Source organism: Mustela nigripes, chromosome 3, assembly GCF_022355385.1.
Source record: "Mustela nigripes isolate SB6536 chromosome 3, MUSNIG.SB6536, whole genome shotgun sequence".
Classification (NCBI taxonomy): Eukaryota; Metazoa; Chordata; class Mammalia; order Carnivora; family Mustelidae; genus Mustela; species Mustela nigripes.
In genome coordinates, this window is record NC_081559.1 from 71,220,097 (window position 1) to 71,237,571 (window position 17,475).

At 43.8% G+C, this 17,475-nt stretch overlaps 1 long non-coding RNA gene across 1 annotated transcript in view; it reads left to right on the top strand.

Annotated features, from left to right (window-relative positions):
* Positions 1-11,141: 11,141 nt before the first annotated feature.
* The window catches only part of LOC132013017 (uncharacterized), a 76,671-nt gene continuing 70,337 nt past the window's right edge, over positions 11,142-17,475 (top strand). The window contains exons 1-2 of the long non-coding RNA XR_009402844.1: positions 11,142-11,254; positions 12,818-12,901. This is a non-coding gene — a long non-coding RNA (uncharacterized LOC132013017). The remainder of the gene's footprint in view (positions 11,255-12,817; positions 12,902-17,475) is intronic.

The following is a 17,475-nucleotide window of genomic DNA, read 5'->3' on the forward strand; positions in this document are numbered from 1 at the left end:
TGAGGAGAATTCCAATAATATTAGTATTATGTTTCTAAAATTTAGTATTTCTCATAGGAATTTTCCTAGGGATCAGGAATCAGGAAAACATCTTTTATTTGTGTATAAACAGAAAGAGAGGTAGGTTTCAGAATTCACAAACATAAGGCTGCTTTATTATCTGAGTAAGTCCCTTTCATTACAAAATGAGCACAGAAGCAAAATTAGCCATAACATGAAAATGTTAACTAATGTTATTCATTTACTTATAAAATTAACCCTCACTTAAAGATGTCTCCCCACTTCATGCTAAACTTGCCAACTACTTTGACAATATAAATCTACCACAAAGTGAAGTCACAAATCTTGTAAAAGATGTGGGATTTGGTGAAGTTGATAAAGCGATGTTGACAATTGTTTGAATCACAAACAAATCTACTGACAGATGGGAATGGAAGAAACAGAAAAATTAGCGATAAGTAAGAGGGGAAAAAAATCAAGAGGAATGATGATGGAATAGTAATTCATCAGAAATGTTTGAAAATCAAATGAGAGGGGCGCCTGGGTGGCTCAGTGGGTTGAGTTGCTGCCTTCGGCTCAGGTCATGATCTCAGGGTCCTGGGATCGAGTCCCATATCGGGCTCTCTGCTCAGCAGGGAGCCTGCTTCCCTCTCTCTCTCTCTGCCTGCCTCTCCATCTACTTGTGATCTCTCTCTGTCAAATAAATATATAAAATCTTAAAAAAAAATGAAAATCAAATGAGGAAGAGGGCCCTTGAGAAAATAATGAAGTTCCAATATATTTTACTGTTTTTAATGATAATAATGGCTATCATAATGCAGTATTATACTATCATAAATTTGGTAGCAAAATCATGTGAGGAACATCTCCCATTTGTTTTATTCCTGGTTCTAAAAAGTAATTTATGCAATCATAACCCCCACTCTAAAATATGATAAAGTTAACCTCTTTTAGTAATTTTTAGTTTGGTTTTTCGAAGTCAAGTCTCATTCAATACTTACCCAGCTCTGATTCTTTGTTCTGCATTTTTTAGTTCCTGTTTTAAACAGATACACTTGAAGATTTTCCCTATTATAGATGATTCGGTGTGTTAAATCTTAGAATCATGGAGCAGGTGTTTTGAAACATGGAAAGCGTTTTTGAAAAACCATCAGCCTTTGTATTCTCACTTTGCAGATGAACAGTTGAGAAATTAGATGACATCGCTGATTGTTAGGGGCCTGGTAGGCAGAGAGGAAGGGACAAGGTTCTATGATGCATGACACCCACACCGTTCTCTCTATACTATGCTTGTGCCACTTTGTCCAAACCACCCAGTTCCTCTGCATCTGAGATTAATCATACTCGACACCAGGTCATGTCTACAAAGTTTTTGAAGACCACTGAGAAAAAGTGCCATCAAGAATTTAAATATAGTTACTTACCACTTGATCCTTTGGATTCTTGGATTAGAATGAAAGTGCAGATAATTGGAAATAGAAACTTTGAATGCTTTAGAAATATTTTAGTTCTGTTCTGTTTTATAATCCATGACTTAATCCCAAAGCTCCATTATACTTAATTTTTACTCTGAATGTTTTGAGAGGGCTTTTGGCCAAAAGCATTAACATTCTGACAATAATTTAAAACAACAGATAGCTCAGAAGACTTTGTAAAACTTTACAGAACATTTCTGGTAGTGAATTTATCTTTTCTAAATCTATTTCACTCAGGAAAATGATAAAATTAGTTTATCTTTCTTGGGTGCTAATCACTAATAATGGGTGATTGAAGAAGTCAGTTTTAAATGAATATTTTTTCTTAGATGATCCATGGAGCCAACATTTTGCATATGGATGTTACATAGCTATGTGTATTCCAAATTCTAAACACCTTTGTTTTCTAGAAACTTTTCAGGTGCTTTGTAAAATAGTTTGAGGCTTTTCCAAACTGAGCATTTCTAGGACATCAAGAAAATAGTCAAAATTTAGAGAGAACATTTCAGACCATTAAAAATACTTATTATCAATGAAAGATACAAATAGAGAAGAGCTCATCTTCTTCTTCTTCTCATTATGCTTCATTCCCTTCCCTCTTTCCTTCTTGCAATTACAGCTGGTCAACAGATGGTAGGCACAAAATCTGCACAAACAAGAAGACACACAGGCAGACACACATACACATACGCATCCTCCTAATGGGGAGGGGCCTGTTGTTGGGGTGTCCGGTGAGGATTTCCAGCTGAGGAGGACCCAGTTGTCAGGATTCAGTCAGAGCTATTGTGGAGAGGGAAGTGTTGAAGATATATTAGCCCAGCATTCATGTCTCACAGCAAGACTTTGGTAAGTCACACGTCTGGAGTCCCAAAACAGTGGAGCCTTCCCTCAATTCCTATGTCCTTGAATTTTTCTTCAGGTTCCTGGGAATCAGAAAGCCTGAATCATTTTGAGCAGGAGAGTGACAGGATCAAATTTGAAAGACTGTTCTGGCTGCAGTGAGGAGACTGGACAGTGGGGGTGGGGTGGGGGGAGTGGGTAGGGAGAGATGCAGGAGGGAGGAGGAGGGTGGGGGTGCGAGGAAGCAGGGAGACTAATCACTGGCTTTTGCAGTAGTTCAGGTGAGGGGACTCAAACCTGGGCTAGAGAAGTGCCCAGGTTCCAGAAAAATGGGGATGAATCAATAGGGACATGGTGTTGAATTGACAGTAGGAAGCAGAGGGAGGTATCAAAGAAAATCTCCAAATTTCTGACTTAAACCTCTGGTCGGGTGGTAGAGTCATTTGCAGAAATGAGAAAGTTGGAGTAGGAAATTTATAGGAGAAGATCAAAAAGATCTGTCTTGGACATGCTAAGTGTGAGATATTAGTAGAATATTCAGGGGAAAAAGTCAAATAGACCAACCACCTGAGCTCAAAAGAGAAGTGTGGAGTGCTGGAGGATTCTTTATGTTTTTCAAAGCACTTATGCACATTTTATCTCATTTTATGCTATAACAATCCCTTTATGAAAACAGCAGAGTAGACATTGTTACCCTGTATTTCATAGATGGGAAAATTGAAATAAAAAGGTGTTCAGAGACTTAGCCAAGTTCATCTCCCTAAATTCCAAGGGCATCCTGCAAGATATAATCATTTGATCCTGCTTCTTCCATCTCTGTTTTAGCAAGTGTTTTAGTCTGATTCAAGGCTTCTCTTTTAGTTTTTTATAAGTGGAGCAAAAAGCAGTTTTTTTCCCCTTTATAGAGAGTCCCAGACTTTATAGAGAGAGTCCCCCTTTATAGAGAGTCCCAGGCTCCACACGGGTTAATAAGGCACGAGCGAAATTTATTGCTGTCTCTTGTTTTGAGGTCCAGTGTGAAAAGAAAGAGGATGATCGCTAGCCCAAAAGGGGAGTTCAGGGCCACGGATTCCATCAATCCAGACAGAGTGGGTACAGCAGAAATGGTCAGAGAGGTGTAGACTATAGGCTTTAAAGGAAGCCCGTCCTTCTGTGTCCAGTGGAGGGAGAGCTCTACCATCCTCTGGGTCCCAGCAGAGACAACAGCAGACCCATAGACTGAGAGCCTCTCTCATTGCTGTAGGCAGTAGTGGAGAGGTCTCGGGCTCTCCCTCATAGATCCCCATGTGATCCCAACTTACCAAGAGTCTGGGCATCTAAGGGTTCAACCGCCTAGTCATAAAAATCCACCGGTTCTTGAAGATATCTGGCTAAAAGCCAGTCACATTTCAAACCTATGTTTGGTGCCTGTAAGATACCTCTGTTATAATCAAGGTGCAATAGTTTAAACTTTAAGGGAAAGTCAGGTCACAGAAGAAGGAGTGTCATGAGAAGCATTGTTTGCTAAGTGAACTCTAGGCCCCAGGGACGTGGGTGTCTCAGAAACAGTACAAAGACTTCAGATTCCTTGGCCCCTTCTCTTTAGCCAAAGCTCCTCTAGCTTTAACAATTTTCTTTTCTGTGCATATTTGAACGTTCCCTCCTCCTTTCAGCTCCAACATACCTTTTTCTACTTTTATTAACTTGACATTAAACATGTCTCCCCTCAGCTGCTACACACACTCTGTTTTCAGTAGAAGGTGAACGTGGTTGCACTTTGGGTTCATCTGACATCTTGAACTATTTTTCAGATGTCGTGGGGAAAACCAAACCCTAAATAAGTTTAGCTGAACACTTTCCCCTTAACTTCTAGCCTTACATGTATTTAAAGGGAAATATATTCCACATGTTTCTGATTTCATTTATCCCTAATTCCACAAGAGGTTGAGACATGGTTGAGGTTCCAGAGCCTCCTGAAACTTTTCACCCAACTCAGTCAAAAACATCTTTCTCAGGCTTAGAAGCCCACTTTGAACCAAGAGTCAATGACTTCCTTGCCAGTTTTCTTCTGAAATGGGTCTACTTCAGAAATTCCAGTCTAAAAAATATCCAGTTTTCTTCCAGTCCCCAATTTTCCAAGTTTTCTTTGGTCTATGTATTTAGGGCATTAAGAACTGCACGCACACGCAAGATTTTCTTTTGACTTATCTTTTGGATTTTATTTAGTTTCTCCTGTAGGTTGAGAGCTGAGACAGGACCTGGGGAACGTGGAGTATAATAAAATTAATTTTGAACAAGATGCTTTCACTATGTCTGGACAGTCAAGGGAGGGCATTTGTGGCTAGAGAACAGGTGTGAGGACAAGAGGGCAAGTGAGAGATCCTGAGACCAATTGTGCTCCAGGGGACCAGAGAGAGAAGAGGAAGAGAGGAGAGGGCCATGGCGCAAGGGTTGGGAAGGACCTGATCAGAGATAAAACCTAAGAGAGCTGTGCAGTGAGAGCGGAAAGTCTGGCACCCCAAATCTGAGCATCTGTCTTTTAAGATTAAAGGTTTTTGTGTCAACAGAAAGGGTCCATTGGTGGAAGTCATTTTTCAACTACCAGTTTATTTTCCCAACAAAGCAATAGGCAGGCAGAGAATTTATTCACAACTCACATCCTCACAGGTCAGTTGGGACTTGGGACATGTGTTACAAAAAAAGTTATAGGAACTAGGTTTTCCTTTCAAAAAGATATTTCTAAAAGAAGAAGCAAACTTGAGCAATAGCACTAGATCCACTAATGAGCCAAATGCCAGCTATTTCAAACACATGAACAATTAAGAAGCTGGGGCAGGGGGTGGGTGGCAGGGACTAGGAAATTCCAGGGAAAGAAAAGGAGAAGCACTTGAAAATAGGTGGGGTTCATTTCCTCCATGCATAGAGTTTTCTCCAACTGTTGCCTCAAGGCTTAGTGTTTCTGGTATTAATAATTCACAGGAAAAGGTAATGAAGTCACCCCAGCCTAGTCAGGAATGGAGGTGATTTAGAGTCTGAATGAAGAATGCACCTTACAGGGTGTTTTCACCCTGGCCTTGTTACGCATCCCCCTGTTCAAAACCTTCTCCCGCGTTTGTTCTGACTCGAGTGTGGTTTCATTGAGGATATAGAATAGATTAATGTTTGGCAAAAGAATTACCACCTCAAGCTTGGGACAGCCGACTATAGATCAATTCTACGTCCACAGCCAGTTTCTGTTGAGTGGATTATGTGAAGGCAGCTCTTGGCCCATGTACACAATTAGCAGGGTTAAATGAAGATTTAATGACTCCAGATTCAGTTGTTCCGTTTTCAGTACACCTACAGTTCCCAACAGATCATTCTAACGCACCCTACTTGGAAGGGACTCACTGCGCCAGGGACCTGGGGGAGGGCCAGAGCTGGTGTCCTCCTACATGGAGTAATGCAGGGGATGAGGGCAGGCTGTGTCGCTCCTACCCAGAATTGCCCTGAAATAGCGAGCGTCAACTTGCCACCATTATTAATGGTCTGTGCTTCTGTCCTTACGCTGGTCCCACAGGGTAGAAGGAAGGGCATCAAGACCAGAGACTCTGCCACCTGTCCAAACCAGACAAGTGAGTTATGGCTGGAAGAGTTGAACTCTGTCAGCCCTCTGCGCCTGGCACGTCGCTTGCTTATTTCACTGCTGCAGCCCCTTCTTCTTGTTCCCCATATCCACAGAGAAAACCCACGGCATTGCCCCTGCAGTAACAGAGCCATCTTAGTAGAGGGAGACTGCTTTCTCCCATATGCCCCCAACAGTGACAGCACCCCTGTGCCAGCAAACAGAGGTGTCCCCGCCCTCCCTGCCTCCAGAGACCCACTGCTGCGCAGCGGCTGGGGCTGACTCTGCTGGAGCCGAAGCGGCCTCTGTGTAATGTTACTTGACTTATACATATTTTATTATGTTTGGCTGTTGGTGATGTTCAGATGAAAATTATTTCCAGATTATAATAATGGCTGCCCTCTATTAAAGGAGTGCGGTTTAGATCACTGACCATATTAACATCCTCAAAATTGGGGACCATCTATCAAAGCCTTGAGGAAGCAGGAGTTTCAAAGGTTGGGGGCAACCTGGGGAACCCAACAACCCACATGTAGTGTTCTTGGCTTAAAGGAACTGCTGAACCTTGGGAAGGATTTATACCACATTTATTATGATGCTGCGGCACCACCAAGGATATAAACCAGTCATTGGCACTCTCTCAAAGAACACATCATTGTAACTCGTTATAACAATACTGCTGTGATATGTGCTCATAATATTTATAAAGGCTAAGCTATGAAAACAGTACATGCCAACTGTCAGCAGTGATGTATCATTTGAAAAAAAGAGAACGTCCACGACATAATGGTTTAAATGAACCCTGTAAAAGTATGCAGCCCTGCTGAAGCCGTTTGGCCGTCTGGACCTCCGGTGTCACGCGCTGCTTTCCAGGAGTCCCAGCAGCATGGCGTCCAGGAGCTGTCTTCCCTTCCTGTAGCTATTTTCAGAAGTTCTGCGGCGTTCTTAGCAAACCTCACCTGATCCTGTATCTGGGTACTTAGTGCCCAGCAGAGGGCTTTGCTAAGAACGCTTGCAATCGATACATGTGGGTCGATTTCATTTTTATACAAATGTGGGATACTTGTTGGCCAGTCGGGAGGTGGGGCGGACAGTTGTGCTTCCCCGCAGAAAGAAAAGTGGTTGGGACCATCTTGAAGGGGGCGGTCCTGCGGTCTGGCTAGTGATTCGGCTCCTGACTTGGGGCTCGCTCTGGGAAGATACTCAAGGAGCTTTTCAGAAACCAGCGTGACGTGAGGAACCAGCAATTTCCCAGTGAGATGCCTGTTGGACAGCTGAAACCACGGCAGCAAGCATGGGAACAAGGAAGAGGAGGAACATTTAATAGTCAAACCGGGAACTAACCATGGCAGATTGACTTCAGAGGGGTGGGCAAGGTGCTTAGTCCATAAATTATTCTATTGAGTAAAAAGCTAAAATAGTTGGCAAAATCTCTCCTGTTGCTAGAGAAGGGAGGCAGGAGCGGAAGGGAGGGCAGGGAGAGAAGAGAGTGTGACTGTTCTGGGAAGTATGAGCGCTAAACTTGTGAGCATAGACAGAACTTCTCATAATTAGCAGATCAGCAATAAAACGTCGAAGGCAACCGTCCCCTAATGAGGAAGAAGGTGAACAAGGCAGTCTGTACTAAGGTTCAAAACAGATATGGAGGTAGTTAAGAGACCAAGCATGGGGGGAATCTAGCTAGTATTTGGAGCTTTATATGCATTTATGAACATACGCAATATCCATGTAAATGATATACTTAGAGAGCTATATATTATTTCTACAATAGTGCAGTTTTGTCTCCACTGAACCTTTATTCTTTTTCTTAACCATGAAAGGTCTTGAATTAAAAACAACTTATGATATTTTGAAAAAGTGATACCTAAGTGATTTGGGGTCAATCAACACTTACAGTAGTCAAAATACTTGGTCCAGCTTTATTAGCTGCTCTTATGGAATGATGACATATCCATTTTTTTTTTTTTAGATTTTATTTATTTATTTGAAAGAGAGAGACTCAGTGAGAGAGGGAACACAAGGAGGGGCAGCGGGAGTGGGGAGAAACAGGTTTCCTGCCAAGCAGGGAGCCTGACGTGGGGCTCAATCCCAGAATCCCAGGATCATAACCTGAGCTGAAGGTAGATGCCCAATGACTGAGCCACCCACGTGCCCCTCGACAGATCCAAGCCTGATTTACAGAGCCAGGAGCCTTAGGTGCACCAGTCACACAGATGAGATGCAAATGTACCTAGAAGGGCCATGAGGTAAGGGAATGAAGGAAGGGGGAAGAGACAGAGAGTGGGACTAGGAGACCCTGTCAGCAGGGTGGGGCTGTGGTCAGTGTGAGAATATGGCAGGAGGGGAGGGGAAACCACTTAGGGAGGTGAGCGACCAAGGAGATCAGAGGGCTCAGCAAACATATTTCACAGGCTTTTTCTGGATGGTTTAGCTATGGGGATAGTCTTGCTGGCTTCTGGCTGATTAGAAAGCAATGACCCTGTGACCCCTAGTTTCAGCAAGGTACCATTCCATTACAGAACTCCTGGAGAAATTTCCACTCTTGCCAGCGGTCTCAGCAGGGAAGGAAGCTTGGATTCATGCTTGAGAACTCTGCAAGTTAAGATGTTGTCTGGGAATGTCCATGTCACTCTGGAGAAAGAAGGGCCCTGTTTCTCATGAAGCAATCATTCCTAGAAGCTGACTTGTTTTATCCATGCTCTATCAATCTGCCACCTCTTAGGAGAACTAAATCTAATCCAAACATTTTTATAATGCTATTTGATAGTTTGAAACCAAGTCATATTTTATCAGACCCACATTGTCATAGTTCCAACAGAGAGGCTAAAGAACATAAAGTTAAAAAAAAAAACAAAACTTGTGTTCCTCATAAGCCACAGACTTGAAATTTCACCGTTGGGAACTTCCTCAACTTAGACAAATGTTAGGTAAAAACGCCTTAATCATAGACATTCTCACAACTGTTAAAATTTGATGTGCATACTGAGAAATGTTTTTGCCACAAAGTTGGATTTGTGTCTCTCTGTTGTCCTCAACCTCCCAAACTTACACAACAGTGATCAGAGGACAAAATATGAACAAAAGAATTAGGTGCTCTGAAATATAAGCTACATCCTACAGAGGTCTGGTACTAAAACCCCAAAGATTCTAAAGTCTAGGAAATGGGGCACCTAGGTGACTCAGCCAAGTGGCTGGCTCTGGATTTTGGCTCAATTTATGGTCTCAGGGTCCAGGGATTGAGCACCCCACCCCCAGCTTGGGCTCCACACTCAGTGGGGAATCCGCATGAGGATTCTTTCTCTCACTCTCTCTCTGCTCCTTCCTCCACTCATACTCTCTTTCTAAAATAAAATAAATCTTAAAAAAAAAATAAAGTATTTGAGTCTTTTCTGAGTGCAGGAAAGTGGTTTCCTCTTGAACAGCAAATCATCTCACCCAGAGGTCTCCCTGGTTGATTTCCGTACTGGGTCTCAGAGGTGACATTGTCTTCTCACTTAAGGAGCATTAACTACTTTAGATGTGACCTCATCAACATTAGACATAAAATATTTGGAAAGGGAGATTCAGCTGGAGAAAATGCTATGCTACTGCTTTTTCTTCTTTTGAAAATTCGTATTTCGTGTTCTTCATTCCATGATTGCATCATACATTTAAATAAGAAATGTTCCTCTGCAAATTCCTGAACAGAGATAACTCTTCTAATTTTGGAGCTGGAAGAGCCCTTGATCCAATCCTTCAATTTTACGAATGAGGAAAAGAAAATCAAGTGAGTCATCCGTGCTCATATGAAAGAAATGAGCTACCCAAGCACCTACTCTATTTCTATTGTACCCTGAGTGGAATTTTAAATTCAAAGCCAGGGGGTGCCTGGGTGGCTCAGTGGTTAAGCATCTGCCTTAGGCTCAGGTCATGAGCCCCATATCGGGATCCCTGCTCAGCAGGAAGCCTGCTTCTCCCTCTCCCACTTACCCGGCTTGTATTCCCTTTCTCGCTGTGTCTCTCTGTCAAATAAATAAAATCTTAAAAAAAAAAAAATTCGAAGCCAGTGTTTAAACCTGAGTAACCACTTCTATTGCTTCTCTCCCACTTTCAGACTAAGGGAAGTCAATCTGAAACTGTTCTTAATGACCTTCATTCCCAGGATCACATTCAGTCTTTCCCTCTTGGTGTCATCAGCAGATGAGTCACTCTGTCCAGAACTGGCCCTGGCTGCAGAAAGACAAAGACTTCACAATTCTAGAGGAATACCAGGCAGTCAGGCTGAAATGGAGAGGAAGACAGCGAAAGAAAGTGGCCATGGTCCCAAGGACTTGTTTAGTGTTGACAGCTGTGAAAAAACTTTTATGTTCTTATCACTTTTCCAGAGACTTCGATCATGGAATCTCTTTTGGGGATAGCCTGACACTCCACAGATAAACTACTGCAACTCTCCGAGGGAAGTTTTGGCCCCTTTTTCTAGGAAGGAGGCTCCCTGAGAAGACCCGTGCATATTTGTCATGTTAGCTACACCCGCAGACTCATCCGTCTTGTATGGAAAAGAGCAGCTCACTCTCCCTACCAGTTCACAATCACCCAAGTCAGGGCCCCTGTGAAGGACAGTGCCTCTCCCAGGGGGCAGCGTTCAGCTTTGACTTGGGTTGAGCTGTCCTCTCCCTCTCCTCTCGCTCTCCAGTTCTATTCTCCCTCCCCTCCTCTCTTTTACTCGCGTGTGCACGCACACACGCACACACACACACATAGCCTCACCCCCGTTTATCTCCCCCTCACGCTCGTGCTCGCGCTCTCCCCAGGCTTTGTCTCGCGGCTCCCGCCCGCTCTGTCTGCACCACCACAGGGCGTCCTGGTCCCCAGCCCTGGGCGCGCAGGAGGACGTCGCGGCGCGACGGGACCGGGGGTGGAGGTGTGTGGCCAGACCGCGTCGAAGGCCGGATGTGGGGGATGGGGGATGGGGGACGGGGCGACACCGAAGCGCACAGCCCCAGACAGAGTCCCCGCGGAAAAGACCGTAAGCGACTGCGAGCGCCAAAGACGCGGGTCCTGCCCCCTGCAGAGGGCCCGAGTGCCCCCCTCCCCCCCAACGCCGGGAATCCCCGGCAGCTGCTCGCGCGAACAAAGGCCGGAGGGCTCGCGGCGCTCCCCCTAGCGGCGGCTCCTCCCTCGGCGGCCCCCGCGCGGCCTTCCAGAGTTTTCTCCGCCTCCCGGGAATGCACTCGCCACCCAGCCGCCCAGACGTGTATCCGGCGCTGCGCTTTCTCGCTCTGGCCCTCTTAGACGGTGCCCATTTTGACGTGCCTGTAACCTAGTCAGAAAAGAAGCCATTCACCAGCCCACATACTTTCCTCAGTGAGACAAAGAAGTAAGTGATTCCCCCTCCCTTGAAGGCCGAGGAGGGGGTTCAGGGCGCGCACTTCTGTCCTCGGGTTTGGACGCCTCCGGTAGAGGCTTACTTTGTCATTTATTTGCTACCGCTGGAAGCCAGGGCTCAAGGAAAACCCTCGAAAATTTTTCTGGAAGCATGTACGGATTTACTGAATTGGGGGAACGCATTCCGCTTGTCAGAGCCGACCGAGAGCCAAAGAAACTGGAATGGGGGAGAAAAAAATCGAAGCACAAAACACACAGACAAAATCCTACCACCCCGTAGCCTCCATGAAAATGTCTTCGCGTGGCTAGCAAAGGGACGGCTCCGGGACGGTTCGGAAATTGTCCAGAGACACATTGGGGGGTGGGTGTCAGTCTCTGGGGAAATAGGATGTGCCCCCAAGTTACCAAAAGCAGAGGAAGAGCAGCACCTTCATCTGAGGGGTTCTGGTTTGTGAAAATGACTCAACTTGTTTGGGGGTGAACTTGAAAGTGTGCAGCCCAGATGGAAGGTTTAAGCTCCATTCTGCCTGACACAGCTGTGGTCTCCCAGTTGCCTTTGGATTGAGCCGGGCCACACCCACAGCTGCAGCCAAGCAGCGCTATTTGAAACTCCCCCAGGGCCAACTGCTGTGAAAAGAACAGTTTATTACACAAAATAAAACAAAATGCCAGCTCATCTTTACAGTTTCACGGTCTGCCTTGGGGAGAAGAAAAGGAGTTTTAGCTTTCAGCCCTTGTGCACTAAGTCTTGGGACCAATTCTGGGAAGATCTGGAAAGTTCTCCGTAATGCTGTTGACTTATGGTGTGACCAGGGGCCTAGCATTGCAATCAACGGCTTCTCTTTATGGGAAATGGGGAGAATGAAGTTTGCCATGGGGATGTTCTGGAGTGTCCTGGCCATAAAGCTAGATTCAGATGACATGCTTAATATATTGTAATCATTTTTCTCCATCATTTCAAACAAAGATAGCTGAGATTGGGCCACTGGTTTGCCCTAATACTAACTTTAGGAAGTTCACTCCTGGACTCCTGTTTTTCAAAAGCAAGCTTTAAAAGAAATAGATGAACCCGAAAGGCTGTATAAAATTGGGATATTGAAGCAAACATTGAAGTTTTTCTCTTCCAAATATAACACAGACAAGAGACAGTGAAAGAATCTCGTTGAATGAAGCATCAGAACAATTGGAGTAAAGATGAAAAGTTCCCTCCCATAATATTTAGCATATGGGCTAAATGCTCTTGATTTAGTTTTAAGAGGAAAACAGCCCCCTTGTCCCTTTATTATCTCTCAGACTCCTATTATACTGAATTAGACTCTTTGAGCCTAGAAAAATAACTAGTTTGCACTCTACATGGGAGAATCCAGGCTGAGAGTGGGTATGAGAGCGTTTCTATGGTGGTGAAGCATCTGAAAGAAACATGAACTAAGTTGATCAACCAGATGTTTTGTCTACACAATACTAAGCATTAAGATATTCCCCCTATATGTGGGTACTTGGTGTCATATAGATGAAACACTTGGACGGATAACTGAGTTTTTTCCTCTTTGTTCAGATATTTATGATATACTGAAACAGCTGAAGAAGTATTCAGTTCAAAGTTCAGAGGGAAGAAACAGAGAAACAGGAGACAAGAGAGGTAAGTAAAAGCAAGGACCAGGACCTCTACTGGCCTCTGTGGGGTTACAGACTTCTGGGTGCACAAGCAGAGGACACCTTTTTTTTTTTAACATCTTAATTTTACTTTATTTTTTTTTCGTGTTCCAAGATTCATTGTTTATGCACCATACCCAGTGCTCCATGCAATATGTGCCCTCCTTAGTACCCACCACCAGGCTCACCCATCCCCCCACCTCCCTCCCCTCTTTAACCCTCAGTTTGTTTCTCAGAATCCACAGTCAGAGGGCGCCTTTCATGAAGAAAAAGGCACTACTTTCTAATGACAACAACTCCATGCCAGAACATGTGACTTTGTTGTCAGAACACGGATGAGGTTTCAGCCTCCATTCTTCCCTCAGCTCCAGGCTTTTGTTCAGTGCGCTAACCATGCAACAGTACTTAATAGCTTTGGAAAGTCTTCAAAGGGAGTAGGAGAAATGTTCAGTATTAAGGGACAAGTGGATATGAAGAAAGGGATAGAGTTTTATTTTGCTCACAGGCTTTCCCAGTGAATGTGCACAGTACAGAGGGCACTCCTGTTAATGTTAATTTTGACTCAACCGAGAAAATATTTGCCTCCTGCTCTTTTTTGGGGGGGGTGTGCATGTGTGAGTGCTATTTATTTATTTATTATTTTCAAATGAAGGAAATCCTTGCTATTAATTCCAGGCATGTATTTATTGCCTTTTCTATTTGGTGCTGTGTCTGTCAAGTTTTCACTTCCCTGGAATTTTAACTCCCATCAGCCCTCCCCACTCCACTCTCCCGTCTGTAACACAAATGCTTTTTAAAATTTTTGCTAGTTTAATTAGTGCATGAATTCGTTTTGATTGATGAATTGATGTGGCTTATTGGCATGAAGATTTTCCTTCCCTCCCAGCACTGTATGTAATAGAAACGGGCTTGTGTGGGGGTGACACCTGCTTTGATGCTGCAGACACTCTGTTTGATGCGGAGAGGCCAGCCTTTCAGCTGTGATTCTCCAGTCTCTGGGGAGATATTTTTTTCATAGCTCTTGGTGGAGTGGGGGAAAGCTGGTGTTGAGTAGGAGGAGAGAGTGGTGTGGAAAGTGATGGCTGAGAAACAACATAGCTAAGAATTTAATGTTTATATTTTATTGGACTGATTTTGAAATAGTCATTGTTCACACCCTGGACCCAAGAGGAAAGGAGACCTTGACTTTCTGCCATCAGTAGTACGGCATTGTGAATTAGTGCAGCGAGCTGAAAATTTCCAACGCCTCTTGCCAAAGAATTAAGCTGAAATTAGCACACAGTTGGTAACAATTTGATTTCTGGTCTCACTTTAATCAGTGAGGATTAATGGTTAAAAATTTTATTTCTAATCTCGCTTTAGCCTGACTAACAAAAGCTGTCACTTTCATGAAAACTGCTAAATGAAGAGGGATTTATAAGCTCTCTGAGAGAATAAAAGCTAAAGTGCTAAGGCCCACTTTTCAGACCATAAAATTTTCAAATTCCCCCAATAGTCCCTCACATACTGCTAGAAGAGCTGACTGCTGCTGGGCTCAGTAATGTTTATTGCCGGACCAAGGTGGTGGAAGAACTTGAGTGCATTCTTAATGACTTCAAAACTCCAGATGAAATGTAGTGATCTAAAAAATAAAAAAATAAAAAAAAATAAAAAAAAAAAAAGAAATGTAGTGATCTTCCTGGGGAAGATGAATATTACAGAGCAAAGTAGGAAGTAGGAATTTAGTTGTGAATAGAACATTCCTCAGAGTATTTCATATTTTCATATTTATATATATATATATATATAATATAAACATCCCTTTTCCTTTTTCCTATTCTCACCTGAGTTAGACCTTCCTGTTACCTCCCTTGCCATTTGAGTTCATGGCAAAGTCGTACAACTGGTGGAGTCTGTCCCCACTCTACTGAGATTTTCGCTGAGTTTCCTTTGAACAGTTAGTTTCTCGTTGACTCTTACCTCATCAGATCTTCCCTGCAGACCCTTGCCCAGACTTTACCTTGTCTCATAACCCCACTTTCCGCCAAAACCAAATGTTATAAATCTTTATGCACTTATTTCTTACTTTTTCATTTTGAGTGTCTTGAGGGTAGAGTCTGGGCCCTCACTTACCATTTGTGTCATTGTGCCACACAGTGTCTTATATGCTGAAGGCGTGCCCAAGTCAGAGTTCCAGGTGCAATGCTGGGATGCTAGGGAGGGAATTTCCGCCTCACATGAGTAGGGGGCCCAGATGGTCTTCAGAATCCCTTCTACTCCCTAGTTGGCCTATATTAAAGCCTTACCAGAAGGAATAACTGGCTTCCTCATTCCTTTTCTCTAGTTTGATAAAAAATAAAAATGAGGGGGTGCCTGGGTGGCTCAGTGGGTTAAGCCTCTGCCTTCAGCTCGGATCATGAACTCAGGGTCCTGGGATCAAGCTCCGCATCGGGTTCTCTGCTCTGTGGGGAGCCTGCTTCCCCCTCTCTCTCTGCCTCTCTGCCTGCTTGGGATTTCTCTCTCTGTCAAATAAATAAATAAAATCTTAAAAAAATAAAAATAAATAAAAACGAGCCTTTTTTCCAAGGTTTAATTATCTTCTGATAAATACAATCTTCAATGACTGGGCTGCTCCCAAAGATTATACTGCAGAACGAATACCTCTTTAGATAATGGGCTGGGCAGTGAGAATGAATTCTCCAACATGAAGATCCAAGAACCATCAGCTCTCATAACTCTTTGTTTTCCCAATTATATTCTTTCTCTCTTATCAACATGAGGCCAGTATTAATTACTTTGGAAGACTACCTCTATCTCTAATGAATTAACAAACATCTGAGAACTTAAGTGGTGTCAGCAAACTTTGAAACACCATGGTCCTGGCTCATGGTGGCCGTAATCTTTCTAATGAGACTTCTGCTGACTGGGGTGCTAGTCCACATTGTCAGGCAGTACTAGTCAGGGTAGCCCACAGAGCTGCCCTCACAGCTTTCCCTCACCCACCTCCGGCTAGCCATGGGGCACCCAGCGAACTCTTGATGTCTTTACCTATGTCAACTACTTGGTGAACCTGCAGGACTGGGGCACTTATCATACCCTCTGTTTCCCATCCTGCTCTGAGAGAACCCTTCTGTCCTCCAGACTGGGCCACATCTACCCTTTCTAACCCTTGGGGTCCTTCCCCATCTTGGACAGTCTAACTCATTTTCTCTATAATCCTTAGGCAAGGAAACTTTCCCTATTTTTTCTTAATTCTTACAGCAGAGAAAGACACAACCATAATAACTTGTAGTGGATGAGGAGAGATTGGGTAGATTAGTGACACCCTTCATTTCTCCTGAAATAAATCTCTATCTATCTATCTGTCTGTCTATCTATCTATCCACCTATCTACCATCTCTCTCCAGGTCTACATCTCCATGTCTATCTTAGGTTGATTCATTATTGAACTCCAACTTCCTGTTTGAAAAACACTGTTCTAGTCCCCCTCCTTCAATGGTACCATATATGTGTTGCCTGGGTTTGCATGTGATTGTATGCAGCAGAAAGTTGACTACGGTGGCTTAGTACCAAACAGGGGTTTATCTTCCTCATGTAATAAAAATTCCCAGAATAGGCAGTTTAGGGCTGGTGCAGTTGCTCCATGTCATCACTCATGTTCTCTCTTCCTATGCTTTGTGTGCTCCTTTCATCTATATGATTTAAAGTTGGCCGCTTTCAGGCAGGAAGAAGCAAGTCAAGCAAATCCTTTCTCTTCATGAAGCTTTGTCTTTTGACTTAGGAATAGGAGTCTTTCCCAGGGATCTTTCTTGTATCTGTGATCAGAACCATGAACCCTTATTATATGGGAAGCTGAGTAGATATGTTAATTTTCCAGCCCTTCCAGTGGAGGGCAGAGAAAACTGAGGGAGAAGTTAAAGATGGAGTGGGTACTGAGTGAGCCATTCTATAGCACCTGTCAAAATGCATGACTTGCTTTACATTATTTAGAAAAAGAAGAAAAGAAAAATAATTTGTGTCAGTGTGTGACTATGACTAAAGAGACAAATGCCTACCCAAAGATTATAGGTGGTGTCATCTTTAAATCACATGATGTCAGTGAAGATTGGTAGCAGAAGCTGTCATAGCCAAGGCACAGATAGTTGGCAGGGGGTCCTTCCAGGAAGATGGCTCTGGTCAGAACCACTGTTTACAAAGGCAGGAGCCCCAGGAAAGCTCTAAGCTGTGCTGCGTCTTGCGTATTGCACTGGGCCTCATGGTGGGGGAATAGATAGCGGAGGCACCTGTGGGAGGACATCCATCACAAAGGCCCCATGCCCAAGGCTGCACACTGGAATCACTTGGGAAACTGTCTGGAAAACAAACAAACAAACAAACAAAAAAAAACCCACAGACTCCTGGAACCCATCCCCAGAGATTCTGATTTTCTGATTTAATTGACTGAGGATATGGGCAGGGTATCAGGATATTAAGGTATTAAGATTCAGAGGCCTAGCCGGGATTGAAGCTCACTCTGTTATGTTGTTCTGAAACACAGTACCCACCTTCTGGTGCTCTCCCAGTCAGATCCTGGCCCGATGC